This window comes from Pleurodeles waltl, chromosome 3_2 (assembly GCF_031143425.1).
Source record: "Pleurodeles waltl isolate 20211129_DDA chromosome 3_2, aPleWal1.hap1.20221129, whole genome shotgun sequence".
In the NCBI taxonomy this organism is placed as follows: Eukaryota; Metazoa; Chordata; class Amphibia; order Caudata; family Salamandridae; genus Pleurodeles; species Pleurodeles waltl.
In genome coordinates, this window is record NC_090441.1 from 88577700 (window position 1) to 88591953 (window position 14254).

Consider the following 14254-nt stretch of genomic DNA (forward strand, 5'->3'; position numbering starts at 1 on the left):
TGCTTTGTTGGTGTCTTTGCTGTAGACTGTTGAGGTCTACTTGCCCCTCGGTCTCTTGTGGGTCTACGCGCCTGAAACAGGGGACGCCCCTGTCGTTGCTGTGGCCTCTGAGACCAGTGAGGGGTTTGAACCCTCTGCTGGAATGGGCGTCTGTCGTACGGCCTGTACCTCCGCCTGAAGTCTTTCTTACGTTCCAGGCCCACTGCCCTCATAGTGTCCACCTCTGTTTTCATTCGGGCCATCTCTTCATCCGCGTGGGTACCGAACAACGAATTCCCGCTGAATGGGAGGTTTAAAATCCGTTGTTGTGCTTCCTGTTTCAGACCAGTGAGCCGTAGCCAGGAAGACCTCCTAGCGCAGATTCCGTGCGCATACCCATGCGCAGCCAAATCCGCCCCGTCCGCCGCCGCGCTGATGACCTGGTTAGATACTAGGCCCCCTTCCTGCAAGATTTCCTGGAAGTCCTGTCTATCTTCCCTGGGCAACTTCTCTGTAAATCTGTGGAGTGAGTCCCACAGAGAGCGGTCATATCTGCCCAGAAGTGCTGAGGCGCTGGAGACCTTCATAGCAGATGCCGCCGTACCGCACATCTTTCTCCCCAGGGAGTCTAGGTGTCTGCTCTCCTTATCCGGGGGGACTGTGGAAGATGATGCCACAGAGTGTGTTTTTCTGGCTGCGGCTAAGATAACAGAGTCCGGTGGCGGATCCTTCCGCAGGAATAAAGGATCTTGCTCCGGAGCTTTGTACTTCTTTTGAATCCTAGCCGGGGCAGACTTGAGAGTGGCTGGAGTCAGAAAGGTGTCCATAGTAGGATGCAGCAAACCCGGTACTAGTGGCAGCAGTTTTCTCGAGACCGATCTGTGTTGTAGAGTCTCAAAGATAACTGAGGATGAGGTGGCCGGCTCCGGTACCTCAATATTTAGTTTCTGCGCTCCCCTTAAAAGAACCTCATTAAAAGTGGTGATATCATCCACCGGTGAGATCCTAGCAGGTGGAGAATCTGTCAGTGTGGGGGAGTAGCGCCCAACAGACGATCCTGAAGAAGACCAAGAGGGTGATCTTCTGTGTGGTGTTCGCGACCTGGTTCTCCTTCGGGAACGAGACCTGCTACGAGAAGCTGTAGCAGAGTGTGCAGGTCTTGTGGTCGGCTGACGAGGAGCAGAACGAGCCCGTCCTGCTCTAGCTGTAGGCGATGGCGTTCTAGGTAATGAGGCAGTAGGAGAATACATCCTAGAGTATTGGGAATCCGGGGATGCTGCCGGTCTATTCAGGCTCTCTAACCATCTAGGTGATAGAGTGATGGGAGAAACATGCCCCGATGAGCCCGCTCTGGAATGGGATGATGCACTCCGTATAGAGACCACCGGTGAGGGAGCTTTATCCGCTGGCTCTACTGCCTGTGACACAGCTGTAGGTTGTGTCGACGTCGATTGTATCCTCGACGTCGAAAGTTGCGATGGCTGGTCTGTTCTCGACGTCGAAGGTCTTGATGTCGAAGGCCTTGACGTTGAATGTCTCGAGGCCGAGCGTCGATCGCGGGATCTGGACCTACTCGCCGTCGAGTGGCGAGTGGTCGACGGCGGATGTTCATGCCGTCGTGGCGATTTTGACGTCTTATCCTTCGACGCCAAGGGGCGAGACGTTCTCGACGGCGAACGGGAGCGCCGGAGATGGCTCGACGCCGAACGGCGGCCTGCCGTCGACGGAGATGTACCCCTGTGCTGTCCATGCTTCGACGCTTTGTCCCTCGACGTCGGTCTGGACACCGTCGACGGCGATCTATGCCGGTGAGACGGTGGCAACGATGACGTCGATGGAGAACAAACAGGCACAATCCTACCTGTCGACGTCGATCTGGCCATTCCTTCTGTTGGAGGCCTGGGAAGTGAAGAGGCTGTTGACTTTTTCCTCTCCTGAAGCCCATGCAGCCTGATTTTCTCTCTGTCTTTGAGAGTCCTCCTTGACATCTTCTTACAATACTTGCAGGTGTCAGGACAGTGACTCTGTGGCAGGCAGACAATACACAGAGAGTGTGGGTCTGACTGGGCTTTCTTCTTCCCACAAGAAGGACATTTTACAAAAAGAGATGGCATTTTCTGTCAGAAAAGACTGCCAAACTCAGACAAAAGATGTTATCTGTCGAGTAAACAGGAAAAACACTATTTTTAGGGATTTTTCTGAAGAAAAACTCAGAAAAACTGAGAGCTCAATGCTCCAGGATCCTCTCAGAAGAAGCCGGAAAAAAGAACTGACCTAACTGTGAACCAACTGTCACCTTCCCTTCACCCCTGAGGCATGGTGGGATACTGGAGGTGCTCAGGGTCTTAAAGGCACGGTGCCAAAGTTTTTATGGTTCTCCTGTGTTAACCTGCATGCAGCCTATTGGCTAAGAATGCTTCATTGTTTTTCAATGTGGTTTTTTTCTATTTTTCTCTGCTATTTACTGCTGTTTACTTCCCTAAGTCCAGTTTTTGGGGCTTAGGTAGATATTTATGATCTATTGTGATTTTATAATATGAAAAAAAAAAAAAATAAAAAAAAACTTGCATAGAAATAAAGCCTTTTAGCCTATTTATGATTATAGCCTGCATTGCTGTTTTACACATGATAATATGTATGTATTTTATATATATATGCTCCGGGGTCCCCGCACAAGGGCGGGAATATTCAATGTTTATGGCTATTGATCAGGATCCCCTGGAAGAGAATATTCAGTGCTTATTACTATACAGTACATGGAAATCCCCTATGAAGAATTTATATTTGTTTTCCTCATAAATAAACTGAGCAAATACAAGCTTCTTTCACAATTCTACTTTAGGACAAATTGGTCCTGACGGAGTTATTAAAATAAAATAGGCAAGAAATTGAGCTTTTCATTGCTGCAGAGAAAGTTTATTTTAAATAAACTGATTAATGATAAATCCAGGCCTCCATGATTACCCTAGCCGTAAACGTAACACAGAAAGCTACAAAAAACAGACAGTGATGGCTATGCCACATTTTCACACAGCGGAGCAAAAACACAAGTAAGGAAGTACACTGTTATGCCAGTTGTTAAGCCTGTCAGTAAGCTGGTTCTCCCATGGTATGTTCACACTGCCACCAAGAGTGAAATATCTGGCCTGGAACAGAAATTCCAGAATGGAAAAACGTATTTACACTAATAGTGAAGCACACATATATTTCAGAAATGTGGGTTGATCGAAGGGTAAGTCCCAAGATGTATGGATGATTAAAGTATGTCTTTACTTCCCAACTTTCTTCATTTTATCCTACAAATCAAAAAGGAACAGCAGATGACACGTGTTTCGTCACTTGGATTTTCTCAAGGCTGCAAACAATATATATATATATAAAGCATCCATGTTGATTTCCACATGTTATGTTATGTTATAATTGTTTATATAGCGCCTAACTGTCCGAAGGCCTCGTAGCGCTTATGCTACCATAGCGGAAATGTACTATTTATGTTCGTGAAAGAGTTTAGGTTTTAAATAGCCAAGTCTTCAGGTCTTTCCTAAAAGAAGTCTCTTGTGAATTTGATCTTATAATGATAGGCAGGTTATTCCAGAGCAAAGCACCTTGATATGCCAATGATCTTCCTCCCCATCTTGCTTTCTTCACCGAAGGTACTATGATCAAGTTAGCTGATGAGGATCTGAGTGGCCTAGCTGGAATATAGACCTGTGCCAACGTTTTAAGCATTTCAGGACCCTTATCAAATATGGCTCTATGAATATGGCATAGGGCCTTGAACTGAATCCTTTCCTCTACCGGGAGCCAATGTAGGGACACGATTCCTGCTCGTATAGAGTGTTGCTTGGGAATATTTAAAAGCAGACGTGCAGCTGCATTTTGTACCCTTTGTAATCTTTGAATCACATATCTAGGTGATCCTATCAACAGGGCATTGCCATAATCAATCCGAGAGCCTATCAGTGCCTGAATAACCAGTCTTCTAGCCAGAAACGGTAATATAGTTAAAATCTTCCTCAAAGTCCTAAGCAGGGCAAATGAAGTTCCTGCTATTCTGTTGGCATGTTGGGCCATTGATAGTAGGGGGTCCAGCCAAACGCCCAGGCTTTTAATAAGACATTTAGGGGAGGAAGGGTGGGAGCTCCTCCTAATAGGCTAGAATTAACTAAGGGCATATTTCTCCCAAAGAACAGCACCTCAGTTTTTTCGTCGTTGAGCTTCAGTTTGCTTCCCGACATCCAGGTAGCAACTGCTTTCAGGCAGGGCCCTAGTGCCGTACCCATATCTGGGTGAGCCTTAGAGAAGGAGACGACCAATTGTGTATCGTCTGCATAAGAAACCAGGTTCAGTCCAAATGGCTCTATGATCCCTGCTAGAGGCCGCATGTAGACGTTAAAAAGTAGCGGACTCAAGGCCGACCCCTGAGGGACACCACAAGTACTGAAGGTACGCCTAGACGTATATGATCTATCCAGCACCTGAAAGGATCTTCCATGTATAAATGAAAGAATCCATTCTAGTGCGAGTCCGGCGATTCCACATCCCCGCAATCTATGAGGATATTTAGATCAACTGTATCGAATGCCGCACTCATGTCCAAGAGGATGATTGCGGTTTCAATTCCTTTGTCCATCCTCTTTTTTGCTTCCTCTGTAATGGCAATCAATGCGGTTTCTGTCTCATGCTTAGGCCTAAAACCCATCTAGGTGGGATGTAGAAGCTTTCTTTCTTCCAGAAGCGTAGACAACTGAAGGTGTACCTGCTTCTCCGCAAGTTTAGCCATTAGAGGCAGCAGTGAAATTGGTCTATAATTACTCAGTAACCTGGAATCCAGATTGGTTTTTTTTAGGAGAGGCTTAACAATAGCCTGTTTCCAGGATTCTGGTACCATACCAGAAACTAATGAGGTGTTAATAAGTTTAGTAATTATTGGGCCTGACACAATCACATGACATTTGATTGATGACAACATGAGAAAATAAGCACTTATCTAGTGAGCAGTTGCCACGAGGATACATGTAAAGAGAAGATTTCCTTGTGTAATTCAAACCTGAAACAGCAGAGGAGAAACTCCAGCAGGGGCACCCGCTTAGAAAAATGCCCCAAGGACAGAAAAATAAATAACTTCGTTTATTACTGTTTTATTTTTCAGTGTCCTGAGCAGAGTGTCAGGACGGGGCATGGCAACTGCTGCCGAGTGGAAGCAGGGAGCTGTGCACTTGTTTAAAGTGTGCATGTCCCTTTGGACGGCCATCTTGCAACTGCCAGCCAGAGATGCACACTTTAAACATCTCTAACCCAGCTGTCCCTAGACAGCTGGGTTAGAGAAGGCACAGGCCGAGCCCGCTCCCACCAATCCTGACACTGCTTTCATGCTGGTTACCGGCATGAAACCAGTGCCAGGATTGGCTACTGAAGTTTCCTGGATCCTGTCGTACGTTGATCCCAAGAAAGAAGGAGAGATGTTGAGAGAAGGTCATCTATCGAAATGTAAGTGCCGTTTTAAAAAAAATATCTTTTATTATTACTGTACCACCCCCGCCCCCTCACTGTTAGTAAGAACCAGCCGCCGCTGGACTCCAGTGCACATTGTATTTGCCGTATTGAAGTCTCCGGAGAAATTCAGGGAGCAGATCCCAAAGCCTTAAAGGTGCACAAAATAAGAACCCTAAAGAGTGCGCAAAAAGAAGGGGCATCACGCAAAAGAACATGTGCTTCTCAATATAAGGTAAAAACAAAAAATACTAAAAAGTGTGTCCCACATTGTAACACAAGTGTCTGAGAAAAATGAGGGGTTATACAGTGGGAAAGGAATACCTGATGATTTGTGGTGGACAATGCACTCCAAAGAAAGAATACTTCAAAGGTCCAGACTGCAATCAATGTAAACAAGGTTAACCACAGGCTATAAAGGGAATGGCATATACTAAGAGTCTGAATACAGATCTCCCTATTTGTAAAATGAAATATACTAAATTCACACTAAATGATGCACAGATACATTTTATCGACATGCATGATTAAATACATCAAATACTGTTGCCCAAGCTTGTGACAAGGAATAGAAGTCTAGGACATACGGATAGAACCATGTAATCACAAATCCATGATGTGTGGGCAGCACAATGTAACCAGAACAGAGCAAATAACCCCACTACATGTTCTTCCTGTTTCAGTCGTATATATGAAGAAAAAGGTTTATAAACTATTAAAATAGTTTATATGGTGCCTAAATCTGACCGAGGATATAGAAACGCATCACAAGAGTCTTCAAAAACCTTATTTAATTATGGAAAGGGGGATGTGAATCAAATACATTGTATCTGACCCCCTTCAGGGGTGAGTTCTAAATGCAAACTGTGAAGAACAAGCATTGTACATACAAATATACTCTCACCTGTAGAAAAGTGCCTTAATTTGAAAATAAATATTATAAAATAGTCTGTTGTCAACACAAATGTATAACAATAGTCCAGACGACCGCGTCTCTATGTACTGATATGTAGTATGTCACTTTAGACAACTGGCCATGATCAAAATAAAAAGAAATAGATGCTACAAAATTGGGCATGTTTCTGTTCAACAATATGTGGGCACCCTCTACAGCTGTAGGAGGCTGGCCCTTTATATAGTGTGCAAAGCTAGGCACACCATTCAGGGTGTCCAGGAAACCACACATTGATTTACAGGCTTAAAACTAGATCACCTAATGCTCTAATTTTGGAGGTAGCTTGGTCGAGCAGTTAGGCCAGTATTGGAGAAGTGCAAAGCTTTTGTTGTACTCACAGTATCAACTTTGCAGCTGACACACTCAAAGGAATAAGTACAGACCAATTTATAAAAATACTTCAGACTTTTATATATATATTTTAAGATCAAGATTATCAAAATTGGTTAATTACTTTTTGAGATATGAATTTTTGAACTTTAATGAAAATAATCTTTTTGTGTCTAAATACGCACCATAGGAATCAATGATGGATCAACTTTAAAAATACACGTTAAATCGTACCCTTGGGTTACCAAGTTCTTCTTTTGCAGGTTGATCGAGGTCGTCGTCGGGCACAATGTGCCAGCTGGTGCAGCTCAGGCCGCTCCTGGCGTAAACAGTGGGAGAAGGTCACTGGAGCTGGAGCAGGGTCACTGCGGGGGACCACTTGGAAAAGCTCTGCACAGTCACTTTTAAAGTTGGATTGTTGGGGCCCTTTTGGAGTCTCGAGATCGCAAGGGGCGGGGGACCATTAGGGCACAGCAGGTTTTTTGGTGCAGGGCACTGGGCGGTCGACTACAGAGAGAATTGGTGAGCCAGGAGCTGTGCGCACGGATGCCTTCTGGAGCAGAAGGTAAGTTGATTCCAGGGTTGGTTGCAGGACAACGGGGGCACTCTGGGGGGAGATCTGGGGTGCTCCTGAAGTCCCTTGACTGGAGCTTCCTCCTGGTCCGGTTGTAGCCTCAGGTGGGCTGTTTTGCTTGGTTTCCGATGTTAGCTGACCAATACCCAGGCTATTGGCATGGTTAGGCCGCCAGGGGTCGCAGTGCCACCAAACTTGGCACACTGGCAGGATTTGTCCTCGTGGTCATCGGGATGAAGATTGGTCTAGCTGCGGCATCGGGTTAGGGAGTTAGCAGCTGGTCAGTGAAGTGACCCTTACTGGCTTGCTGGTTCCTTTAAGTTGTAGAGAGGTACCTCCACTCTGAAGAGAGTTCTTAGGTGATTTGTGAAGCCTGGAGGTCCTCTGTGGTTCTTGTAGAGTTGTCCAGTTGTCCAGCAGCTCCTCAGCGGCAATTGTAGGGTCCTAAGTGCAGAAGGCAGGGTTTGGCACCTTTTCTTGGGTGGAGCAGGTCCACAGTTCTTGTGCTTTGGATTTTCGTGGTGCTGGTCTTCTTTTGTCCTTCTAATCTGATTTCCTGGTCTAGGGATGGCCACTAAATACTGTATTTTGTGGGCATTTTAGGGGGAACCTGAAAGTGACCAATGGGTCACCTACCTTTGGGTGGCTACATCCACTAAAGTGGCCACTTCATGTCCTAAGGGTCACTTTCCTCTCACTTATTGGCTATTTTTCTGCCATCTAAGATGGAAGAAAATTAAATGGAGTGTCCACCTCGCAGGCAACACCTTAGGGGTGGTGCATGCCAGGTGGGACCACTCCTCCTACTCTTTGTTTGAGTTTCCTGCAGTTGCTCCTGCCAAAAGTGGGCATTTGCATGGGGGTTGCCATCCACTGCTAGTAACAGGCCTGGGGGTCAAGTTTCAAAGGCGGTTAGCCTTTTGAAGCTCGCCACCAGGGCTGTGCGCATTCCTGAGGGAGGGGGCATTGGCACCTCCACCGAGGAAGGGTTTTGTTCTACAAACCAGAGAGGCAAATCTCTCCACCAAGGTTTGTAGATTGGATGTCTGGAGGTGGCAGGCTCAAAAGAACCAGTCAGCAACCATGCCAGGGTAGTTAATTTTTGTGAGGGACACCTCTAAGGTGACCCTGGGTACCTTTTAGAATAAATCCAACACTGGCACCAGTGTGGATTTATCATTCATTTGTTTGATACTAAACAACCCAAGGTTCAGAGTGGCCATCTTGTTGCTGTGAATCCCGTACTAACCAGTGTCCAGCACATGTGTTTTAAAATGGCTGCTCTGTTTACTCGCCATGTCCCAGGTTTGGCAAGGACACAGTGGGGGCATATTGCTCATGCAGCTATGCCTTTGCATACAATATAGTGCACCCTGCCTTAGGGCTAAAGGCCTGCCAGAGGGGTGACTTACCTACATGGTATGCAGTGTGGAGCGGACAGGACACGCAGGTAGGGTGCCATGTTGAGTTTGTACTTTAGGTTTGCATCAGGGCACTCAGCTTGCAATTGCAGTGTTGGGTGCACCTGGATGCAGGGCCCTGGAGGGTGGCACAATCAGTGCTGCTTCCCGCAGAGGCCTACCCTTAGTACCTCCTGCCCTGGGCACCTAAGTACTATTTACTAGGATATTATGGTGGCAGTCAAGGGTGTCTCCAATTGTGACAAGGCATCACTACAATTTAGGGAAAGAGCTCTGGCCCAGGGAACCTGGTTAGCAGGCACCCTGTGCACTATCAATTTCTAGACTACATCATACATCAGGCAAAAGGTGGGGGCTAACCATGTCAAAATGAGGCCTTTTCTAACACTAGCCAAAAACAAAGGGGTGTTTTCCCACCCGGCAAGTCTTATTCCCCCTTATGGTACATCAAAAAACTAGTGGGACTAGTTGGAGCATATATATGCAGCCACAAGCGTCAGCACGACCACAGAAATGAAATGAGGACTGTACAAATGGCTCCGCCACATTGGAAATACGAAAACAATTACTAAGGTAAAAGTACAAGCAAAGAAAGTAACCTCCGGGAAATATGTCTAAGTCGCATACAAGTTAATGGCAGATAAAGCGAATATCTGCGTCAACTTCAAAATTATATTGAGTGTTCAATATAAGCAAAGAAAAGGAGTATATATGGCACAATATCAAAACCACCACCAGAGAGAGTGGATACTGTGAGTCACGGAGTTGTAAATGCAATAAATGTAACAAAAGGGGAAAAGAGTAGCCTCAAGAAGGAGAATGAGATGCATGCAGGCATTAGGTAAAATATCGAGAACATCTTAATTATCATCTTGTATTCCTTAATCTTAGCCTAGAAACGTCTACGATGACTTCACAATTGTACCGCATTACGGTTGTAGTTTATCTTGTTATCATTGCAGTTGTACAGGGTTTCAAATGTTACGTCAATTAACAGTAAAGTCTTCAACATACCCCAAGAGTTATGATCTTGATTATATTAGGGAATCACATTTCAGAAGAACACTCTGCAAGTAATCAAATTGGTTATCACAACAGTTTTCCTGTTGCTTGCAGCGCATACAATCCCAGCCTTAAAATAAAAAAAAATTCAGACATAGATCTAAGTTGCTGGGCTAAAAAGTATCTCCAGTCCGCTCCCAGTGGTATGCGAGTCACGGATTTCAATCTGTCAAAAACATTTGCAGTTCCTTATTGGTGTTTAACCCCGCATCCAGAGCTCTTAATTGGATAATTCATCTGCTTTCCAATCTCCTTAGTGATAGTGTTTTATTGCCACCTATCTATCTACTGTAGAATGAGATAATAATTATGTCGGGCTGACCCCGACCGAGGCTGGAAGTACAAGTTACTTACCTTCGGTAATGAAATGTCTGGTAGAGACATTCTAGTTGCAGATTCCTTACCTCTTAATTTCCCCAGGAGTCAGACTGGATCCAGAGAATTTTTCTTCAAGCAGTACCTCTGCACACCATCAGATGGCGTCGGTCGACTCCGCGGGCATCGTTGGCGTCACGCTTGCCGTGATTATGTCGCGGTCGTATATAGACGCCACCCCTGCGCGCTGACGTCAGTTTCTTTTCACGACTTTCCACACCAGTAGTGCAGAGCCATGAAGAACACAGAGTGGTGCGCCAAAACTAGGACCCTCAAGGGATAGTTCCTGTCCCTAGAAATCATTTAGCAGTGCAGGGAGGATGGGTGGGTCGGTAAGGAATCTGCAACTAGAATATGTCTCAACCAGATATTTCGTTACCGAAGGTAAGTAACCTGTACATCTGATAGAGAATTTAAGTTGCAGATTCCTTACCTTTGAATAGATACCCGAGCAATACCATGCCCAGCGGAGGGCCTGCGAACTAAGGTCACACCAAAAAGTCCTGCAGGACTGAACGGCCAAAGTAGCCGTCCCTTGGGACCTGATTGTCCAGGCAGTAGTGCTTACTAAAAGTGTGCAGAGATGCCCACGTTGCTGCCTGACAAATATCCAGGACTGGAACGCCCCGTGATAGCGCTGTTGTAGCAGCAGTAGCTCTTCTGGAGTAAGCTCCCAAACCTTCAAGGGATTGCTTTTTAGCCAAAGCATAGCACATTTTGATGCATAAGCGTACCCATCTTGAAATGTTCCTCTTCTGCACCGCCTTCCCCTTCTTTGCACCCTCATAATCCACAAGAGTTGATCGTCCACCTGGAAGTCTTTGGTACGATCAAGATAGAACGCCAACACTCTTTTTGGGTCCAGACGGTGGAGTCCCTCCTCTTCATGAGAGGGTTGTGGGGGTGCATAAAAGGTAGGCAAGGTGATGGACTGTCCGACATGGAAGTGTGTCTCTACCTTGGGTAGAAAAGAAGCCCTCATGCAAACCACCACTTTGTCAGGGTGTATGGTAATAAAAAGTGGCTTAGATGATGAAGCCTGAAGTTCACTAACTCTGCGGGCATAAGTAATGGCGACTAGAAAGACAGTCTTTATAGTTAAGAGCCTTAGAGGACAGTTGTGAATCGGTTCAAACGGGGTACACATAAGGTAAGTTAAGACCAGGTTGAGATCCCTTGGGGGCATGGTGAATGGGATAGGAGGAAAAAGATGTGTGAGGCCTTTAAGAAACCTCCCAACTATGGGAGATTTAAATAAAGAAGGCTGATCAGGTAACCTCAAGAAAGCAGAGATAGCAGAGAGATATCCCTTAAGAGTGCCCAAGGTGGAACCCTGCCAGGCAAAGGAAAGAATAAGGAGAAGGACCCGAGAAAGAGGAGCAGATAGAGGATCGAAGGAATTGTCGATGCACCATGCCACAAATTTCTTCCAACGACAGGCGTATACAGTTTTGGTTGAGGGAAGTCTGTTTGCCACGATAACGTCACAGACTTCGGGTGGCAAGTCGAAAGACATCAACTGTCGCCGCTCAATCTCTACGCAAGAAGTCGCAGAGTTAACAGGTTTGGGTGGAGGACCTTGCCCTGCTGCTGCGACAGAAGATCCTCCCGAAGAGGCAGTCTGATCAGATGAGCTATGGCCATGTTCAAGACCCGGGATACCAGATTCTCCGTGCCAAGTCCGGAGCCACCAGTATTACTTGGGCCCGGTCTTGCCTGATCTTCTTCAGAACTCTGGGAAGAACTGGTATTGGCGGGAAGGCGTAAAGCAGGCGTCGCCGAGCGAATACCGCCTTGGAAACTCCAATGCACAAAACAGCTGACATTGCACGTTCTCTACGGAGGCGAACAAGTCTAACCAAGGTTCTCCCCACTGCAGGAAGAGACCTTGTGCCACCTCTGGATGGAGATGCCATTCGTGGTAGACCATACATCGTTGGCTGAGTTCTTCTGCTTTAGCATTCAAGGAGCCTCCCAGGTGTTGAACCACCAGTGAAATGCCCCGATGTTCCAGCCAAGTCCACAGACGAAGGGCCTCTTGACAAAGAGTCCACGACCCCAATCCCTCTTTTTGTTGCAATACCACATGGCGGTGGTGTTGTCTGTGAACACCTGCACTGCCTTCCCCTTGAGGGAGGGATGAAATGCTTTCAATGCTAGTCCAATCGCTTGGAGCTCCAGAAGATTGATATGGAGAGTGATTTCCGTCGGAGACCAGATACCTCCGATCTCTGCCTCTCCCGTGTGGCCACCCCATCCCAGAAGTGACGCTTTTGTCACAATCGTAAGATATGGTTGGGGAAAGAAGAGGGATCTGCCCTTGACCATATCCTGATTTGTTAACCACCACTGCAGGTCTTTCATAGTCCCCTCTGAGATCTGGACCTTGTCGGAGAGATTCCTCTGATGCTGTGCCCACTAGAACTTCAGGTCCCACTGCAGAGCCTGCATATGCCATCTGGCATTTTGAACCAACAGGATGCAGGAGACCATGAAGCTCAGCAGCCTCAGAGTCATTCTCACCGAAATCCAGGATAGAGGCTGAAACATTGGTATCATATCCCGAATATCCTGGACTTGCTTTTCGGGAGGATATGCCCGAAACGGCACTGTATCCAGAACAGCTCCGATGAAAGGGAGCGTCTGAGAAGGAGTCAGGTGTGACTTCAGCACGTTGATAGTGAACTCCAGCGAATGCAAATGGTTCGCCATAGTCTGGAGGTGGGAGAAGACTGTCTGTGGTGAGTTTGCCTTTAACAGCCAATCGTCGAGGTAGGGGAAGACTGGGACCCCTAACCTCCAAACGTTCTCAGCCAGGTGTGGTGTCTCAATGCCACTGTCGATGCAACCGATCTGCCCAGAGAGTCAGTCATATCCAGTCCACAACGAATCATGAACTTAGCTGCATCCCTCCCATCTGTTACGGCTTGGGACAGGACAGCTCGGGCCTCCTCTGGAACTGCAGGCAGCACTTGCGCGACCATATCCCAGGGAGTATGGGAATAGCAGCTCAAAAGGCATGTGTTGTTCACGGACCGCAGCGCTAGACTGTTAATAGAAAACAACTTCTTCCCCACATTATCCAGTCTTTTTGATTCCCTATGCAGGGGTGCGGCAGGGCATGCGCCAGATGAAGAAGAAGCCTGGATGATAAGGCTCTCAGGCGTGGGGTGTTGGTTCAGGAATTTTGGGTCTGACGGCTCAGGCCAAAGGCGGCGGACAATCGTCCTACTCACAGGAGCCCCTGTGCTGGGTCTGAACCAAGTACCCAAAAGGACATCTGTCAGTGCTTCACTGAAGGGTAAAAGGGGCTCGGAGAGACCATACCAGTGCCAGGGGAGGTGTCTAGTCCACTGGAATCACCTAAATCCTGCGCCCAGTCCATTTGGGGTCAAGATGGTATTCTAAAGAGTACAGCTCTCCCCGTATCCATACCCACAAGAATAAGGGTCTGGATCAACCCTGGGCCCAGGGTAGCCCATAGAGAATGGAATCGGCGTCAAGCGACATTGTTCCGGGTTGTCGGGTATGAGTATGGGATTGACGTTGATTGTGGGCCCAACCGATGTCGGGAGCGTCAACGTCTGACCCGACGCCAGGGAAGGTCGTCGTGGCACGACCGGCGTCAGATTGGATCCGGAGGGGCCACCCGGAGCCGAGGCCGAAGCCGACGGCTTTGAAACGAAGGGACCTGGAGTGGGTGTATGTCTGGATTACAGTCTTAGATTGGGAAAACAGAAATCAAGCACAGTTTTTACTAAATAAATGTTTAGTTTTCTTTATTGATATTGAAGTTTTTGCTTATTTCACTAGTTTTCTTTTTCTTCTTTTATTTGCCTCTTTATACCTGCCAGTCTTTATTTTCCCTCCTCAGTTTCTCTTTCTTTCTCTCTTTCTCGCTCTCTGTCTTTTACGGTTGTCGTCTTCTTTTATTCATTTTTTATTCCTTTCTATCTTCTTTCTTACAGGTTCCTCCACTGTAAGCATAATCCTCAGAGGTATGATAAAGGAAAAGAAGGTAGTGAATGGGTAAGTTTATAGGATTTCACTTGTGCCTTTTTGTAT

The 14254-nt window shown here is 46.7% G+C and overlaps 1 protein-coding gene across 1 annotated transcript in view; it reads right to left on the reverse strand.

Moving 5' to 3' along the window:
- Positions 1-14254, reverse strand: part of TSPOAP1 (TSPO associated protein 1) — a 2439191-nt gene that overhangs the window by 1245995 nt on the left and 1178942 nt on the right. The window lies entirely within an intron of this gene.